The 19,495-nt window shown below is 39.1% G+C and overlaps 2 non-coding genes across 2 annotated transcripts; one reads left to right on the forward strand and one right to left on the reverse strand.

The window, feature by feature from the left end:
* Positions 1-1,592: 1,592 nt before the first annotated feature.
* LOC120078851 (small nucleolar RNA R71) lies at positions 1,593-1,699 on the reverse strand. Its single transcript, XR_005482131.1, has one exon. It is a non-coding gene; the product is annotated as a small nucleolar RNA R71 (small nucleolar RNA).
* Positions 1,700-11,417: 9,718 nt separating this feature from the next.
* Positions 11,418-11,524, forward strand: LOC120078883 (small nucleolar RNA R71). The gene has a single exon (XR_005482160.1). It is a non-coding gene; the product is annotated as a small nucleolar RNA R71 (small nucleolar RNA).
* Positions 11,525-19,495: the final 7,971 nt, after the last annotated feature.

Below are 19,495 nucleotides of genomic sequence, written 5' to 3' on the forward strand. Positions count from 1 at the left end.
TGTATTCAGTACTTTATTTGCAGAAAATGGAAACTTCATTTCAATCTATGTTCAATCTCTCTATACCATGCATGAGTAGCTAAATTTTTGAATGGGTTAAGAAGCACTTAGCTAACATGACTTAAGATTTACATTTTATGTGATCATCTTGTCTTATGTATGCATCCTTCACCCTTTGGACATACTTGAGAGAGTAGTCTAGAGATAGAATCTAGGCTTGAGAGAGTTAGATTAGAATCTGGGCTTGAGAGAGTCAGATTAGAATCGCATAAGTAAGAGTAGAAACTTAGACATAAGTTCTATTACTATTTACACATTGCATGTGCCCTAGAAATAGAATTGGTGGTATACGATCACCTTGTCTTATGTGTGCGTCATTCACTTGGACATACTTGAGAGAGTAGTCTAAAGTTAGAATCTAGGCTTGAGAGAGTCAGATTAGATCGCATAAGCAAGAATAGAAAATTAGAAATAAGTTCTATCGACATTTTAGCATATATATCGCATGCATCCTAGAAATAGGAATTGTGGCATTCTACATTGAGAAATGTAGTACTGATATTTGTGTATAGCATGATCGCATAACTTGTGCACAATCTTAAGAAATGTTAGCCAAAACCCTTCTCAACCTCTTTATCGCATACTTATCGTAACTTTATGCTTTCATCATTCCACGTTCAACTCTATCGCATAGGAAAAATCTAAATCAAAGCACTATCCACTTCATTATTTTTACCACCGCAATAGAATCAAAGAGTGTCGCATATCTACTTAGTAGTCCCTGTATTTGACCCTGGACTTACCATGAAACCTAAGAAAGTTTATACTTGGGCCTTGTTAGGAAAACTTGCATGAGATCACCGCATAACACACATCATTGCAAACTTACACCATAACACATCATAATTTTACACATCAAGTTTTTGGTGTCGTTGCCGGGGACTACGGTATAGATTGCGCTAACATCAAACCTCTTTGATCTTTGCAGCTTTTGACCTCTGTTGTGTTGCCATTCCTTCGGTAAATGGAGAAACAAGCATCGCATGAGCGAAGGACACACTCTTAAACCCAACTACGACTCAGAGATCGAAAGAACATTTCGCAGAAGACAAAAAAACAGACATCGACAATAAGGAAAAACTCACAAAATGGCTGAACTGGAAGAACGAGCTGCAAATGTAAACAACATAATGGCAAATCCTATCCTACTGGCAAATGATCGCAATAGACCCATCCGGGACTATGCGTCACCAAACTTGTATGATTTCTCCCCAGGAATCATGAGACCAACGTTGGATGGATCAAGGTTCGAGATGAAGCCGGTAATGTTACAAATGATACAGACAACAGGACAGTTCGGTGGTCGGCGTGGTGAAGATCCACACGCCCATCTATGAAGCTTCATTGAAATGTTTAACACTTTTGTGTTCCCTAATATCTCCGCTAAAATAGTTTGACTCACGCTATTTCCATTTTCACTATGCGATAAAGCGAGAAAACGGGCATATTCCCTCGAGTCAGGAGAGATAACTTCATGGGAACAAGTTGTGGAGAAGTTTATGAAGAAGTATTTCCCTCCTACAGAGAATGCCAGAAGGAGGAAGTTAATCACAAATTTTGAACAAGAAGAAGACAAATCGCTCAGTGATGCGTGGGCGAGGTTCAAGAGATTAGTGCGCGACTGCCCGCACAATGGATTGTCGGATTGCCTCCAAATGGAGATTTTTTTATTATGGACTAAATCCTGCATCGCAGACAGTTGCCAATGCGGTAGCAGCAGGCAGTCTGCTGGACAAGATTTATGATGAGACAAAGAACATTCTTGATCGCATATCGAAAAAACATAAAGATTGGCAAGAAGAACCACCAGGATTTTTCCAAAAACTAACGGTCAACGGCAGTAACAAGCCAGCAGCTCTCAAACACTGCCATCATCCTCTCTGGAGAACCTATTAAAACAGTACATCGAAAATAATGAGACAGTCCTCCAGAACCAGGCGACTTCCATCCGCAATCTAGAAATCCAAATAGAATAGATTGTGGGAGAGCTAAAAAACAGACTGCAGGGAACACTGCCGAGCTCAACAGAGCTCCCATGCAACCTAAGGAACACGAGAAAAGAACACTGCCAAGCAGTCACACTGAGAAGTGGAAAAGAGACTATGGAAGTTAGGAAGGAGCCTACCAGGACTGATTCAAATGCGATGAAACCAAAGAAATTGTTGACGCAAACTGAGTCAGAAGAGCCTGAGATTATGGAACCTGAAGTTGCGACCACCTCTAAGCCTCCAGATCATGGAACAATAAAAGTACAACTACCTCCATTCCCTTAAAGACTGAGAAAGAAGCAAAATAATGAAGGTCAATATCATCGCTTCCTGGAAATATTAAAACAACTACATATCAATATTCAATTTACAGAAGCAATAGAGCAGATGACGAAATATGCGAAAATTTTAAAGGACATGGTGGCGAAGAAAAGAAGCACAGGAAAATTCGCTGCGGTGGCATTGATAACTTGTAGAAATACAGGTTATTTATGCTGCTTTATTTAGATATTGCGGTTAAAAGAGAGGAAAGTTGCGTCAATTGTATGGAAATTAGCTAAGAAATGCAAGAATTATAAATTGTCGTCAATACACCCACTGACACCATTGCGATAGTAAAAAAGAATATTTCAAGTCTGTTTTGTAGAAAATCAAGTCACCGCATGCGTTCATGGCTCAAGAGAAAAGGAACAACGCATCTATGTTGCATTGCGGCCATCATTCAGGAATGAATAGACGATCAACGCAATGGCGGCGCATGCGACAATCGATCAAGAGCTAAGCGATTAACGCAACTTCAACTGCATGCGGTAATAAAAAACAACACCGCATGCGAGCAAACGATCAAAGATGTGAAAGAGCAACGCAATTGCAGAGGATCCAGACACGTGTACAACTAACCGTTGTGCATTTCTGACGGGATTGATCGCATAACAGAAAGAATATTCACTCCACCATTTCCGGAATTGCCATAACAATAAAGTGGGGTCCAAACTGCAGAGAGTCAAAGCTGAGCCTATAAATAGCCTCTGAAATTCTATTGAGAAAATATACTTGATACGAGCATATTTTGATATTTGTATAATGAGAGAGAAACTGGTCTGAAGAGCCTGATCGGAGAAGATTCGGGAAGATCTGAGAGACAAGGCCAAGAGGTGAGTCTCAGGGCAAATCCTTTCAATCCCCGCCGTTGAAGCTCTGTACCAAGGTCACTTCTACCGGACGAGCAAGCCTGAGAGGGAAGCTCTTCTCTACATTCAACCCATTCGCCGACAAGCAAATCCACAGTCCAGATCTGTGTCAAGACGTTGGCACTCTTCTGTATTTGTTTCTATCTCTTATCATCAATCGTATTCATCTTCTTAATCGCTATCATTCATACCATGTATCAGACGCTAAATATTAGTATTGAATGTCATGATCATTTTCATCTCCATCTTTCTGTCTATTTCCATTCCTCCATTAATCACTTTCTCCATGATGTTTTCTTAATCCCTTGGTAATTAGCATGAATCTAACAAGTAAATTAATCTGTACTAAAGAAATAAATATGTTTAGCTAAAGCATGTTAGACGGCATCTTCACCTATGAGAGCAGAAGTGCAGATGCCATTCCTCCTATCGAGAGAAGGTTTAAAGAATGCTTAACTAAAGCGAAAAGTACTTCCAGAGATGGAAGCAACCTTGCGTTCATTACGTTCATCCCTGTTTCACCACAGAGATGTGGGAACGCGGCTGATCACCAAGAGGTGTACGACAAGGGAAAGCGGAACCGTATTTATATCTTTAACGCAATTAATGAACTTGCGATGTTTATATTAATTACCCTTTCTATTTATGTTTCATACATAAAGACTTGTCACTGTATAATCTTCACAGTTAGTCTCAAACTTAGTATCATGTATTAGTATCCTATATCTTGTATCATAATAGCTTAGGTTTACTTTTATCGCATTTTATTTTATTATCAAAACTTTACTTTATCTGCACAATTTTATTTTTACCGCAATTTAAATACCTGTATACACACATTCTTTTATTAATTGAAAAACGCCACGGTCGCATATATCACGAACGTAACGCATTAACTAAGCAATCCTTGTGTTCGTCCTCGGATCACTCCGAGAAACTTGCGATGAAATTATACTTGGTTTCAACGCAAGGAAACCTGTGACAATGCATAACATACTACAAGCATTTCATTAATAACGCATACATCTAGAAGTAGTATCACATAAAGTCTGAATAAGCATAACACATCATCCACATTCCATTTCCATCCCAAGTCATCAAGTTTATGGCAACCTGAGCTTGTTTGATCCATCATTCATCCCCATCCATATGCTTATTTAGAATCATCGCATTTTATTCTTGTCAAGTTTATGATAATTACATATCAATATTCCATTTACAGAAGCGATAGAGAAGATGCCAAAATATGCCAAGTTTTTAAAGGACATAGTGTCGAAGAAAAGAAGCACACGAAAATTTGCCGCGGTGGCATTAACACAAAAATCAAACACTATAATCCCACCGAAGATGTGCGACCAAGGCAGCTTTACAATACCCTGCTCAATAGGAGGGATCTACATCGGTCAAGCATTATGCGATCTTGGGGCAAGCATAAATTTAATGCCCCTTTCAATCTTCAAACAATTGAATATAGGACAGCTGACACCCATGACGGTGACTCTTCAGCTTGCAGACAGGTCCCTGGTACACCCTGAAGGAAAGTTGAAGGATGTCTTGGTCACAATCGATAAATTCATTCTACCTGCAGACTTCATCATCCTAGAGATAGAAACTAGGCTTGAGAGAGCCAGATTAGAATCTAGGCTTGAGAGAGTTATATTAGAATCACATAAGCAAGAGTAGAAACTTAGACATAAGTTCTATTGCTATTTACAGATCACATGTGCCCTAGAAATAGAATTGGTGGTATGCAATCACCTTGTCTTATGTGTGTGTCATTCATTTGGACATACTTGAGAGAGTAGTCTAAAGTTAGAATCTAGGCTTGAGAGAGCCGAATTAGATCGCATAAGCAAGTCTATCGACATTTTAGGATATGCATCGCATGCGTCCTAGAAATAGGAATTGTGGCATTCTGCATTGAGAAATGTAGTACTGATATTTGTGTGTAGCATGATCGCATAACTTGTGCACAATCTTAGGAAATGTTAGCTAAACCCCTTCTCAACCCCTTCATCGCATACTTATCGTAACTCTACACTTTTATCACTCCGTGTTCAACTCTGTCGCATTGGAAAAATCTAAATCAAAACACTATCCACTTCATTATTTTTACCACCGCAATAGAATCAAAGAGTGGCGCATATCTACTTAGTAGTCCCTATGTTCGACCCTGAACTTACCAGGAAACCTAAGAAGGCTTATACTTGGGCCTTGTTTGGAAAACTTGCATGATCACCGTATAACACGCATCATCACAAACTCACAACATAACACATCATAATTTTACACATCAAGGGCAAAACAGTAATTTGGCTCAGTTATACTTACGAGCAATTTGTGAAGGGTTATCGCACTTTTGATTGGTTATCTCCAATGGACACAAAAATATATCTGTAGTGCAAAGAGTGCAGCTGTTGGTTTTTAGTGGAGTGACCGACATGGATGTTGGGTAATTTAATTAAAAAGTTTAATTAATTATCCAATTACCATTGGAGCTTCAATCTACAGGTCCATAAGATTCCCTTTGTAGCTCAACAGAGATTATTGAGAATTAATATTAGATTAATTTGAATTGTTTAAATTAATTGAGGGAATTAGTTATATGTGATATAATTAATATAATGTATTTGATACTTATAATATAAAATTTATTTTGGGAGGAATTAAGTATTTGAATATGATTCAAATACTAATTATATGAATCTTACTAATTATATGAATGAGATTCATATTATTAAATTTGAATATAAATATGATTTATGTTAAATATCATAAATGGTGGAAAGGAAATTAAATATTTGAATATGATTCAAATATTAATTATATGGATGAGATTCATATAATTGAATCTAGTATAAATGTGATTTATATTAAAAATCATAAATAATTGAGAGAATTGAAACTATAGGTTATATTGTATTTGATAGGATATAAAAACTATAGGTTATGTGTTATATTTGATATAACATATATATATATTTTAAATAAATTAAATTGATTCTCCCCTTAATTCTCTCAATTCAATCATGCAAAGAGGTGTGGTTGGTTGAGGTTTTCATTTCGATCTTCCTCCTCAGTTTTTACAGAGCTCTCTGCCCTTCCACCTTTCCTCCCTCTCTTGAATTCAAGCAAAGCCCACAACTCTTGTTTGAATTCTCACTCCCAAGAGAATACAGAAGTTCTCAAGTGGTAGTGCCCATTTGGGTTTTTCATTTTTGGAGATCGAAGTGTTCGTGTTCATGGATCGAGGAAAAATTCGAGAAGAAGTTGTCATTCAAGGGTAAGTCCAATTTCTTCCCTTCTTTGTATTCCCCAAAAGCATGTTGTAATTTTAGTTTGTTAATGCATAGTTTTATCTTTCTATTCTGTAATTTGAAATTCTGTGGACACAAAAAGATTAGGACGGATCCCCACATTTCCGCACAAGAACCTTGATCGGTTCCCTTCATATACTATTGTTGGGATTGGTGTCCTAACTCTCCCGGAGTCGTTGTTTTGTAAAGATACACATTGTTCAATGAATAAAATAAGTGTTATTTAATTCTAGCATTTACTCATATCCAATAAACAAAGCTCCATGGTAATCTTATATGAACTTAAGCATGTATATGTGATATACAAATGGATCATGCCTTAAGTGATAACCTAAATCGGTCTGTAGTATAAGGATTAAGGTGGGATACTTGATCTTGGTGACACTACAGATACGACCCGCTTTATAGAGGTTTGCAAGTGTTGTAAACTACTACAGATGGTAGATCCTGACCATTCGTGTGAAGACGTGGAACGGGGGTGTTCTATACAAAGAGTTTGTATAAAACCTGGACCACGAAATGACTAGACTCTGTATATAACGCCATTGATACTAGAGACTTGCATCTCACCTAACCGAACATAGGTGACATGACCTCAATCTTGAGTGTTTTGGGAACTCCAGCATTTTAGGGCAGTCTTTTAATTAGTATGGGTGAGAGTGGTCAGATTGCCAACTCAACATGCCTACCTTTTTGGGGACTTGTCTGATCTGGGAGCTGGGAACTCAATCCACAATATGGAAATCACTCATTTCTCGAAGCAGGGATAAGTAGAGAGATTGCTCCCATAAGGGCTGATTTCGGGGCTTGAACATAGTGGCCACAACTTCTCTTTGGAAGAGAAGACTCAGTTATATTAGAACTATGACTTATGATCATTAGAGGGATTTGTGGTACTTAAGGAGACAGATGTAACTACAGGAGCATAACAGTTATTGCCCCAACTGTACTTATGAGTGATCTGTGAAGGGTTATCGTACTGCTGATTGGTTAAGATGGACACATAATATATCTGTAGTAAGAAGAGTTCAGCTGTCGGTCTTTAGTAGAGTGTCTGGCAGTTAACGGATGATGGATCCCGTTAAAGAGTTTAGGCAGTTATTCACGTACCATTAGAGCTTTAGCTACAGGTCCATAAGGTCCGCAAAGAATCGCAAAGAAATCAAAAAAATTACCGTTAGCACACTGATTTACCGAAATCCCCGGCAATGGCGTCAAAAACTTGATGCGTTATTTTATGAGGTGAAATTATGGAATGAAATGCAGTGATGGAAATGCATTGAGCAACAAGTTTTCTCAGCGGAATCCATGTTATGCGATCATGCAACACACATACAATAGCAAATCATCTCTCGACGCAAATGCTACGGCTTTTAATACTAGAACGCATGCGATATATGCGATGAGTCTATAAGACCTACACATAAGCTTCTATTCTTATCTATGAGATGACAAAATGACACACTGGAAAACAGAGCTTATCTCTAAGTCCCTATCTATTGCTTATGCAAATCTAATCTTGCTCTCTCGAGTCTAGATTCTAACCTAGCTCTCTCAAGTCTTACGTTCTTTCTTTAGACTCTTTCTCGAGTAGCTCTAAATAGATGTTGGGACTTAATTCAGACTCGACCGTCATCAACTTTCTGTCACATCGTGATTAATTATGCTTTTCACCCAGATGCGCCCACCAAGTTGCGGCGACTCTATGCAGCAATCCTTCTTGAGCAGATGTTTGCGAGCGTAAATCACCGCAAAGCCTTGCAGTGACGCGCGTTCGCCCTTTGATTTCTTGTGATCGTGCTTTCCGCCTTGCGTCAACGCATATTCTGCATAAATATACCAAAGTTAACTATTTTTATGCGATGAACGCATGCGACCGCAATGTCATGAACTTAATGCTTTTTGGACACAATCTTATATATTTTATCAACGTAAACCTTCATTGTTTAATACTTAACATTGTAATAACGTGCATTTCTGCCCGTTATCACACCCCCAAATTTAAACAATGCTTGTTCTCAAGCATAAGCTAAAGATTTCCTTTAGAAAGTCGATCGCAATCTCTTTTCTTAGATTTCTCAAGGATACTTCATTCAAATCCTATACACCAAAATTTCTTTAATTTTTATTCGAGTCTCCTCTTAAAATATTTCTAAGATCTAGGGGCCGCAAGTTTAACCTTCAAAAGAACTTTACTAGATTCCAGGACATCGCATGATTTATTTCAAAAAAACTTTTTCCACTGGGGTGTTAAATGATTTGTATCCTTGCATATTTTTGACATTATTATTTTTCTCTGACCTTGCGCTGATCCAAGTGCCTTGCCTTCGTTTTGGCTTGCCCCCACGTGTATCATGCGGACATCAAACTACGAGCAAGACGCTCTTTCTTAGACTAACCTCATATCTACTTGGCAGCGGAGTTGCGGTCATTTATTTATGCGTTGATCTTGGCGACTTACTTTTGTTTTGGCTTGCCCCCACGTGTGTCATGCGGACATCCAACTACTGGTAAGTGCCCTTCACAACTTAACTCTTATTAACATGGGTATCCCCATTGCGTTGATAGTGGAGTTATTCTCAAATTTTTTTTTTTTTCTTGTAGAGCTAAAAGTAGCAAGGTTGAAAATAAATACCTCACCCCCAAATTTAAAATGCGGTAATGTCCTCATTGCCAATAGATTGAAAGAAGTCATGTGATGTTCTTAGGAAACTATGTAAAGAGTTAGTTTGAAAGAAAGCTGGCAGACCACTAACTTCTAGAAATATTTCATGAGGTGACTGTCCTAAAATTAAGTTAACTGTAGTATATATGAAAAAAATAGAAGCATGTGTTTCATCATTGAAATCATAATTGGCAAAGAGAAAGTATGCTGTGACTTACTAAATTTATCAATGTTAAATGATTGGGGTAATCAAAGAGGATGCAGTGATAAAATTTCAAAATTAAAATGCGATGCGATAGTGCAGAATTTGGAATAAAGTGAAGGAAAAATACAATCCCCAAATTTGCGCTGTCGCCCGCATTATTTGTTGATGCATTCTTCTTTGCGGCAATCTACCTTATTTGGATTGTGGAGACGGAATAAAGTAATTGCGTCTTCGTGTAGTGCCTCCGCAATCGTTCACCGCGGTCGTTGCAAGAAAAACATTGAGAGGGTCAAATAGTATTAAACAAAACAAAATCTTTTACCACAATCGTTCAGCACCATTTTTTTTCTAAAAGTAAATAAGTAGATGTGCGATAACAGATAATAGCAAGGTGATGAAAGTTCATGAAGTATTGATGTAGAGAAAGGATAGTCAAAAGAGTTGCGTCCCTGATGAGGTTGAGTCATATAGTAACTCAGGTACTGCTTATTCCAAGCTGGGCTTTTCACATCCACGGTGGCTTTTTCTTCTTTTCTCGATCTTTTGGGATCTTGACTGCCTTAATCCGAAGCTTTTCCCTATTGATATTCATTATGATTTTCCCTTTGTGCACATCAATTTGAGCACAACCGGTCGAGAGGAATGGTCATCCCAATATGATGGGCGCATCTTCGTCCGCTTTATAATCCAAAATGATGAAGTCTGCTGGGAAGATGAATTTATCAATTGAGATTGTGGCATCTTTCAACTCTCCCTCAGGATGTATTCGGGATCTGTCCGCAAGAAGGAGAGTCTCTGTCGTGGGCGTGAGTGTGCCAATATTTAATCGTTTGAAGATTGATAGCGACATTACGTTTATACTCGCCCCAAGATCGCATAGTGCCTGGCCACAGCAGACCCCTCCAATGGATCATGGTATCGTGAAGATTCCTGGGTCGCACATTTTTGGTGAGATCATAGCACTTTGCGTTACTGCCACTATTGTGACCTTGTCTTCCTCATTTTGTTTCTTTTTCAATCCTTACAAGAATGGTAGTGGTTCGACTGCTTCTGTCTTATGATCTAGAGGCTTGAGGGTGGACGTAACTTCAGGGTTCATCTTCTCAGGCTCTTCTGAATTGTAAGTCAATGGGTTCTTGGTTGTCACTGCATTCAAGTTGGTCGCGATGGGTTCCTCCCCTGCTTTCGCAGTCATTTTGTTGCTTAGCAAGGAGACTGCTAAGCATTGTTCCTTCCCTGTACCCCCAGCGTTGCGAGGAAGCTCAGTTGAGCTCGGCAACGCTCCTTGCAGTCTATTTTTTAGCTCACCCGCAATTTGTCCCAGCTGAATTTCGATATTTCAAATGGACGTTGCTTGATTCTAAAGCACTGATTCGTTTTTCTCAATGTATTGCTTCAACAAGCTCTCTAAGGATGAAGATTGTGGTGTTTGCGAGCTGCTGGCTTGGTTATACGTTGGACCCTTGAAAGCTTTGTTGAAATCCGGGTGGCCCTTCTTTTTGCGCCACTAGTTGAAAGCTTTGTTGTTGATTTTTCCACGTGAAATTTGGGTGGTTTCTCCACCCGGGGTTATATGTATCGGAGTAGAGATTATTCTTTATGAACCATAATTACTGTAGATTTTCTGGGCTTTCTTCCATCGAATGAGCATCTCCACAGATGACACAACTTACGATCGTTTGAGCAATTGTGTTGACCTGCCCTTTCTTCGCTCTCAGGCTGTTAATTGCGATGCCTTGTATCAAACTCATCATCGCGATCATTTGATTTTGAAGGGATGCGATGGCCTCGTTGTTTATGTCATTGTCTTTAATTCTTAATCTTTGATCATTTTCTCACCAATCCTCGTGATTTTTGGAAATGCGATCCAGTATATTTTTGGCCTCTTCATATGTTTTGTCAAGCAGACCACCAGCTGCTGCCGCATTGGCAGCGGTCTGCGAAGTAGGGTTCAGTCCTTGGTAAAAGTTCTCCATTTGTAAGCAGTCTGGTAAGCAGTTATGTGGACAGTCTCTTACCAGCCTCTTGAACCTCGCCCAAGCATCGCTGAGTGATTCGTCAGTTTCTTGTTCAAAATTCATTTTTCCTTCTCCTAGCATTATCTGTTGGTGAGAAATACTTCTTCATAAATTTTTCCACCACTTGTTCCTACGAAGTTATCTCCCCCAGTTCGAGAGAATATGCCCATTTTCTCGCTTAATCGCATAAGAAAAATGGGAATAAAATGAGTCGAAATTCCTCGGTGGATATATTCGGGAACACAAAAGTGTTGCAGATTTCTATGAAGCTCCGAAAGTGGGCGTGTGGGTATTCGCCATGCCTCCCTCCAAACTGCCCAGTAGCCTGGATCATCTACAGCATTACCGATTTCATTTTATACCTCAATCCGTCTAATGCTGGCCTCATGATTTCTGGAGAGAAATCGTAGAGGTTGGGCGACACATAGTCCCGAATGGGTTTATTGTGGTCATTCGCCAGAAGGATGAGGTTGTCTATTATATTGTTTGCATTTGCGGCCGTTTCTTCCGGTTGTTTCGCCATTCTTGGGGTTCTGTCTTGTTGTTGGCAGTTGTCTCTTAGTCTTCGTCGGAACGTCTTCTCAATCTTCGGCTCATAATTTGTCAGAGATTGAGAGCCGCAAAGAAATCAGAAAAATTACCATTAGCACACTAATTTGTCGAAGTCCCAGGCAACGACGCCAAAAACTTGATGCGTTATTTTATGAGGTGAAATTATGGAATGAAATGCGGTGATGGAAATGCATTGAGCAACAAGTTTTCTCAGCGAAATTCAAGTATAAACCCCATTGAGTTTCCTGGTAAGTCCAGGGTCGAACTTAGGGACTGGGGAAAATGGTATGCGGTATAATTTCTAAGAAGATTTTGCGGTAATCAAATAATTCAAATAGTTGTTTTGGGTCGTTGTTTGCGGAGTAAAATAAATATATGCGGCGGAGTTACGAAAAGAGTAGATAATAAAGAAAATGCGATGAATATGCAAGGAACGGGTTGAGAAGGGTTTCAGCTAACACTCCTAGGATGCGTTCATGTTATGCAATCATGCAACACACATACAATCGCAAATCATCTCTCGACGCAAATGCTACGGCTTCTAATACTAGAACACATGCGATATATGCGATGAGTCTATAGAACCTACACATAAACCTTTATTCTTATCTATGCGATGACAAAATGACACAAACACAAATAAGGCGACCACATAATATCATAACCTATCTCTAGGGTGCATGCGATTCAGGTTGGCAAATAGAGCTTATCTCTAAGCCCCTATCTCTTGCTTATGCAGATCTAATCTTGCTCTCTCGAGTGTAGATTCTAACCTAGCTTTCTCAAGTCTTAGGTTCTTTCTTTAGACTCCCTCTCGAGTACCTCTAAAGGGATGTTGGACACAACATAAAACAAGATAATCGTATGCGATGAAGATCTTAGGTCATGTTAGCTTAGTTCTTCTTAACCCATTCGATAAATTTAGCTACTCATGCGTACTTTTAAAAGAGTGAACAGATGTAGATAAAGAAGTTCCATTGTATGGATATAGAGTTGAAATACAAAATAACAATGCAAGATGAGAATAAAGAGCCTGGTAGTAATCTCTTGCTTCCCAAGGCTTTTACACTATCTTTTCTACTCTGTTCAAAAGATAGTCTCGCTCTCGTGAGAGTCGGCCTGCTCTCTGCTTTTCCACGCCTCTGGGTTCTCTCTCGAGTTTCCTTGAGCGATCTTCCGGTGTCTTTTCCCTTCTCTCGTTTCGCCTTCTAAATAAAAAGGAAAACTATGAATAAGGCTATTCTATCTAAGGAAAATTCTCTAACTGTACGAACTCCTTTGCTGAAGGTTGCCTTCGGTATTTATAGAGCTGTGGGGTGAAAGGCGGCTTCTCTCTTATGATTGCATAGATGGGATAACTTTAATTCTCTGACTGATGCGTCGAATATTTGTCACCGAAAAATTATGTACTTGCTACAGTAGATCGTTAGTGGCTTGTCAACTTAATTCGGACTCGATCGTCATCAGATTTCTATCCCATCGTGATTAATTATGCTTTTCATCCAGATGTGCCCACCAAATTGCGGCAGCTCTATGCAGCAATCCTTCTTGAGCAGATGTTTGCGAGCACAAATCACCGCAAAGCCTTGCGGTGACGCTGCGTTCACCCTTTGATTTCTTGTAATCGCGCTTTCCACTTTGCATCAACGCATATTCTGCATAAAAATACCAAAGTTAACTGTTTTTATGCGATGAATGCATGCGACCACAATGTCATGAACTTAATGCTTTTTGGACGCAATCTTATATATTTTATCAATGCAAACCTTCATTGTTTAATAACTTAGCACTGTAATAACGTACATTTCTGCCTGTTATCAATGAAATATTAAAACTATAGGTTATAAATATAGTATGATAAGTTGGTTATCATTTATGTTTATAATAATATTAATTATTAGATAATTAATTCTTTTTCTTTTAAATAACCAAAGTAGTAGGTGGTTATTGGATCATGGTAACCGTGAGTTTAAAAGGAAAGTTGTTTCCTATTTTGAAAAGAGGTTTTTACAAACATTTGAAAAGGTTTTTTGAGTTTTCTCTCACGAAAAAGAAACTCACGCGTCGTCAAGTAAATTCAGATTTACTAAACGATGTCTGGGTGAGCTAAACGATCGTGCAGGTGCGAGCTAAACGATCGTGCAGTATTTTCTAAATGATCGTTTAGCTAATGTTAAGTAATGGGGTAAATTGTTTACCATATTGAACGTAGCGTTGGTTGTCGATCGCGTAGGCACTGGAGGTAGACGATCGTGGTGGGAGCATGCGATGCTTGTCGTTTAGTAAAAGGCGCGCGCTAGACGATTACGTAGTTAGCAAGCTTCATCGCTTCATTACTACTTATACGATCGCGCGTATGCAATACAGAGACGTGGCTAAGCGATTGCTTAGGCGATGGTGCTTAGCGGCATCGTGGTCGCTTAGACGATTGCGGAAGGCGGGCGCTGTACGGAGCACGCTGAGCGATTGTGTACTTCAGGCTTCATCACTTAGTAAAGGTACACGATTGTGTAGTAATAACAAAATGATCGTTTGGATTTTTCTAGACGATGGTATAGTAAGTGCTAAACGATCGTTTAGCTCTGGAAACGCTGGTAAGCGATAGAACGAAGTGTTTTTTTTATCGTGTAGACGATTGCCGGGTGCTTAGTTTACGATGGATGGTTGGAGAAGCGATGCTTTTCCGAGCAGTTTAAGACCCGGTTTGCCTGTTTGAACCGAAGACTCCTTGTCTTTGTAATAGTTAGCTTTCCTTTTGTGTTTTTAAGGCAATTTTACCCAGTTCATCAACTTTGATTGATTATACATGTGATGTATGGTGCTTATATGTCAAAGTGTTTGTCATATAGTTAAAAACCTACCTTAGGTTGTGCAATTATTCATGCATCTTGTATTATAAATGTTATAATCTTGCATGAAGAAGTTACGTGAAAGCATGCACATGCATCATGAAATATAAGAGTTATATTTTGCATGCATTGAGCATTATCATGCATCATCCTTTTATTATAAATGTTATAGTCTAAAGGTGAATGGAAGCATGTTTTGCTTGTTTCATTACTGTTTTGTTTAAGTGTTATATAAAAGAAGTAGCAATGAATGGACAATGCATTGAGCATGGCACTTAGGCTGTTTATAATCGTTATGAATGCCTTGCATGTGTTAGCTTAGCATTGTGGTTGGTTTCCGTTTATAAGTGTTATAAAGGAAATTAGACCTAAAATCAATAATTCAAAGTTGCATGCGGACTTAAGGTGAACTCAAGTTTTTTAAAAGGGTTTTAAAATTGGATTGAGATAGACCTAAGTTCAAGTGGTTCTAAAGAGTTTAGTAACCTAGCTTAATCTTTTAAAATCAGTTTAATAGGATTAAATTGGTTGGAATAAAAGATTAAATTTGTTGTAAACCTATCTATAAGGGACCTTTTGTCTAAGGTAGGTTCTGGCTAGGCTGGGGTTCTTAAGTTGACGAAAACGTAATACCCCTATCTGAGAACCTACCTAGAAAGGTGAATTAGATAGATTTTCAACAAGCATGCAACGTTTTGGTCAAAGACTCCGTTATAGAGTTTAATGAATGATGATCAAAAGTTGTTTCACTATCCAAGGTAAAAGTTACTCTTGGGAAAACCTAAAAGTCACTTAGTTAAAATCCTTAGCCGTGTTTTTTCTAAGTAAGCTAAACCCTAGTTTATAAAATATTCAGTGGGAGGAGGAGACGTATCAGATATGTCTATAATTTCACTCACATTTCTCCTTGCATGTTCACACCGTGAGATTCATGCTTGGCCTCGAGATGCCCAGGATGCATCCCCCTTAGGATGGTGTTTGCATGAGTCAATATCAAGCTGGACGAAGAGAGTATTTATAGTAAGTGGGTGAAAGGTGTGTGCAACACGTCCTATGGTCTCTGTCATTGGTTCACAGCATGAGATCATTATGTACGCCCTTGTGTCGCCTTGGAAGCTTCCCCCTTCGGATGAGTTTTGTGCAGTTGGTCAATATTAAGGTGAACTCTAGAAATGGATAGGGTCGCTTTAGGTTTTGCCCCAATCGGATTTTCCCTTCCGATTGGCCTTTTGGGATGGACGTCTAGGGCTTAAAATGGCGGGTCACACTTACGGGAGATTGTTAAGTAAGTTAATGATCTCTTGGCCAAATCAAGGATGGCTTGTCGTTATAGAAACAAGAGTTATTCTGGTATTAATGACTGGTTGAGAACTTCTCAATTCCGAGGAGGGATAACTAACCTCCCTTCAATGGCTTTTGTCCTAAACCTTTGAAGCGTCATTGCGAAAGTAGATGTCACACAGGGTTCATGTTAGTTTTGTTAAAACCTTACTGGATGTTGTTTTATTTTACAATGAGTATTTTCTTAAAACCTAACGTAGGTCAATGTGTTTTTCTTTTCAGTAGCTCGTTAGTATTTCCATTTAAAGCTTTTAAAAATGACCGATTATTTACAGTGGAAAGAATCGTGTGAAACGGATTTCGTGGCAAACGACCTCCATCCTACTACTCTCCAAAAAAGGAAACAAGACAGTAAATATGATTTATTGGTCTTGAAGACATGTCTGGTAGAGAATGATGATTCTGCCTGGATCCTTAATTCAGGTGCTACCAATTATGTCAGTTCCTCTTACCAAGGATTTAGATCCTGGCAAACGTTGTTACAGGGAGAGATGACTCTTTGAGTCGGTACTGGTGAGGTTGTTTCAATTGTTACTGTAGGTAGGCTAAAGCTATTTATTGACAAGAAACGTTATCTGTTACTGGATAATGTTTTTGTAGTTCCTCATATTAAGAGGAACGTAATCTCGGTTTCTCGTCTCATTGAACAAGGCTATACCGTCTCCTTTTCTGAAAATAAAGTGTTTATTTTCAAGAATGGAATGTAGATTGGTTATGGTTCAATGGAAAATAACTTATATGTACTAAGGTCGTTAGTTATAAAAGCCTTGTTTGACACTGAAATGTTCAGTACGACAATAACAGCTAAAAGACCAAAGGTTTCTCTAAAGGAAAATGCTCATCTTTGGCATCTAAGGTTAGGTCATATCAACCTCAATAGGATTGAGAAGTTGGTGAAAAGTGGACTTCTAAAGAGTTTAGAAGAAAACTCCTTACCGATATGTGAATCGTGCCTCGAAGGCAAGATGACCAAATGACCTTTTACTGGAAAAGGTTACAGAGCCAAGGAAGCCTTGGAGCTTGTACATTCAGACGTCTGTGGTCCGATGAATGTTAGAGCTCGAGGTGGGTATGAATACTTTATCTCTTTCATAGATGATTATTCAAGGTTTGGGTATCTCTTCCTAATGCAACGTAAGTCTGAAGCCCTTGACAAGTTTAAGAAGTATAAGGCTGAAGTTGAAAACTTATTAAGTAAGAAGATAAAAATAATACGATCTGATCGTGATGGAGAGTATATGGACCTCCATTCCAGAACTATATGATAGAACATGGGATTGCATCCCCTCTCGGCTCTAGGTACAACTCAGTAAAATGGTGTATCTAAAAGGAGAAACAGAACCTTGTTGGACATGGTCAGTCTATGATGAGTTATGCTCATTTTCCAGACTCGTTTTGGGGTCATGCAGTGCAGACTGCATGTTATATCCTGAACAACGTTCCCTCAAAAAGTGTTTCTAAAACACCTTTTGAGTTATGGAAAGGCTGTAAAGGTAGTTTATGCCACTTCAAGATTTGGGGTTGTCCGGCACATGTGCTAGCGACTAACCCAAAGAAGTTGGAACCGCATTCGAAGGTTTTCCTCTTTGTGGGCTACTCCAAGGAAACGAGTGGAGGATACTTCTATGATCTAAATGAGAACAAAGTGTTTATTTCCACTAATGCTATCTTCTTGGAAGAAGATCACATGAGGGATCATAAGCCACGAAGTAAGCTCATTTTACGTGAGATCTCAAGTGAGACTGAGACTGCTGAGGGTTCAACAAGAGTTGTTGAATAGCCCGACAGATCAACAAGAGTTGTTGAGGTCGGGACATCTAGTCAACCAGCTCAAGAGTTGAGACTGCCTCGACGTAGTGGGAGCGTTATGAACCCACCGAATTGCTACATGGGTTTGATTGAAGCCTAAAACGTCATACGAATGATGGGGTCGAGGATTCATTGTTTTTTAAGAAAGCAATGGAGGATGTTGACAAAGATAAATGAGTTAAGGCCATGAACCAAGAAATGAAGTCTATGTACTTCAATAACGTCTGGGAGCTTGTTGATCCACCTGATGGGGTGTAAGTGGATTTATAAGCGAAATAGAGGTGTAGATGGAAAGGTGCAAACCTTTAAAGCTAGACTTGTGGCAAATGGTTATACCCAGTTTGAGGAAGTTAATTATGAGGAAACTTTCTCACTTGTTGTCATGCTAAATTCTATCAGGATTCTCCTGTCCATAGCCACATTTTATGATTATGAAATATGGCAAATGGACGTCAAGACTGACTTTCTGAATGGTAATCTTAAGAAGACCATCTATATGACTCAATCAGAGGGGTTCATAGTTCCAGATCAAGAGCAAAGAGTTTGCAGGCTTAATAGATCCATTTATGGACTGAAACAAGCATCTCGTTCTTGGAACATTAGATTTGACACTACTGTCAAGTCGTTTGGCTTTGACCAGAACATTGATGAGCCTTGTGTTTACAAGAAGATCATCAACAACTCAGTAGCTTTCCTGATACTATATGTGGATGATCTCTACTCATTGGGAATGATGTAGGATATCTGACTGACATTAAGAGTTGGCTAGCTGCCAGTTCCAAATGAAACATTTGGGTGAGGCACAGTATGTTCTCGGGATCCAGATCATTCGAGATCGCAAGAACAAATGGTTACCCATTCTCAGGCATCGTACATTGATCAAATGTTGATCAGGTACAGGATACAGGATTCCAAGAGGGGTTTGTTACCTTTCAGGCATGGAATCATTCTATCTAAGGATCAATGTCCTAAGACACCTCAAGAGGTTGAGGAGATGAGACGAATTCCCTATGCTTCTGCTGTAGAACGCTTGATGTATGCAATGTTGTGTATCAGACCTGACACTTTCTATGCAACAGGGATTGTTAGTCAGTATCAGTCCAATCCAGGATTTGATCACTGGACGGTGGTCAAGACGATCCTCAAATATCTTCGAAGAATGAAAGACTACATGCTTGTGTATAGAGATAAGGATCTGATCATTACAGGATACACAGACTCTGACTTTCAGACCGATTGAGATTCTCGTAAATCGACATCGGGGTCAGTGTTTACTCTGAATGGAGGGGCTATAGTCTGGCGAAGCATCAAGCAAGGATGCATTGCGGACTCCACTATGGAAGTCGAATACATAGTGGCTTGTGAAGCAGCTAAAGAGGCTGCTTGGCTGAGGAAGTTTCTTACAAATTTGGAAGTTGTTCCAAATATGGATTTGCCTATCATTCTTTATTGTGATAACAGCGGGGCTATGGCAAATTCGAAGAAGCCTCGGAGTCATCGT

This window comes from Benincasa hispida, chromosome 5 (assembly GCF_027475165.1).
Source record: "Benincasa hispida cultivar pf3 chromosome 5, pf3_genome.v1.1, whole genome shotgun sequence".
NCBI classification, from domain to species: domain Eukaryota; kingdom Viridiplantae; phylum Streptophyta; class Magnoliopsida; order Cucurbitales; family Cucurbitaceae; genus Benincasa; species Benincasa hispida.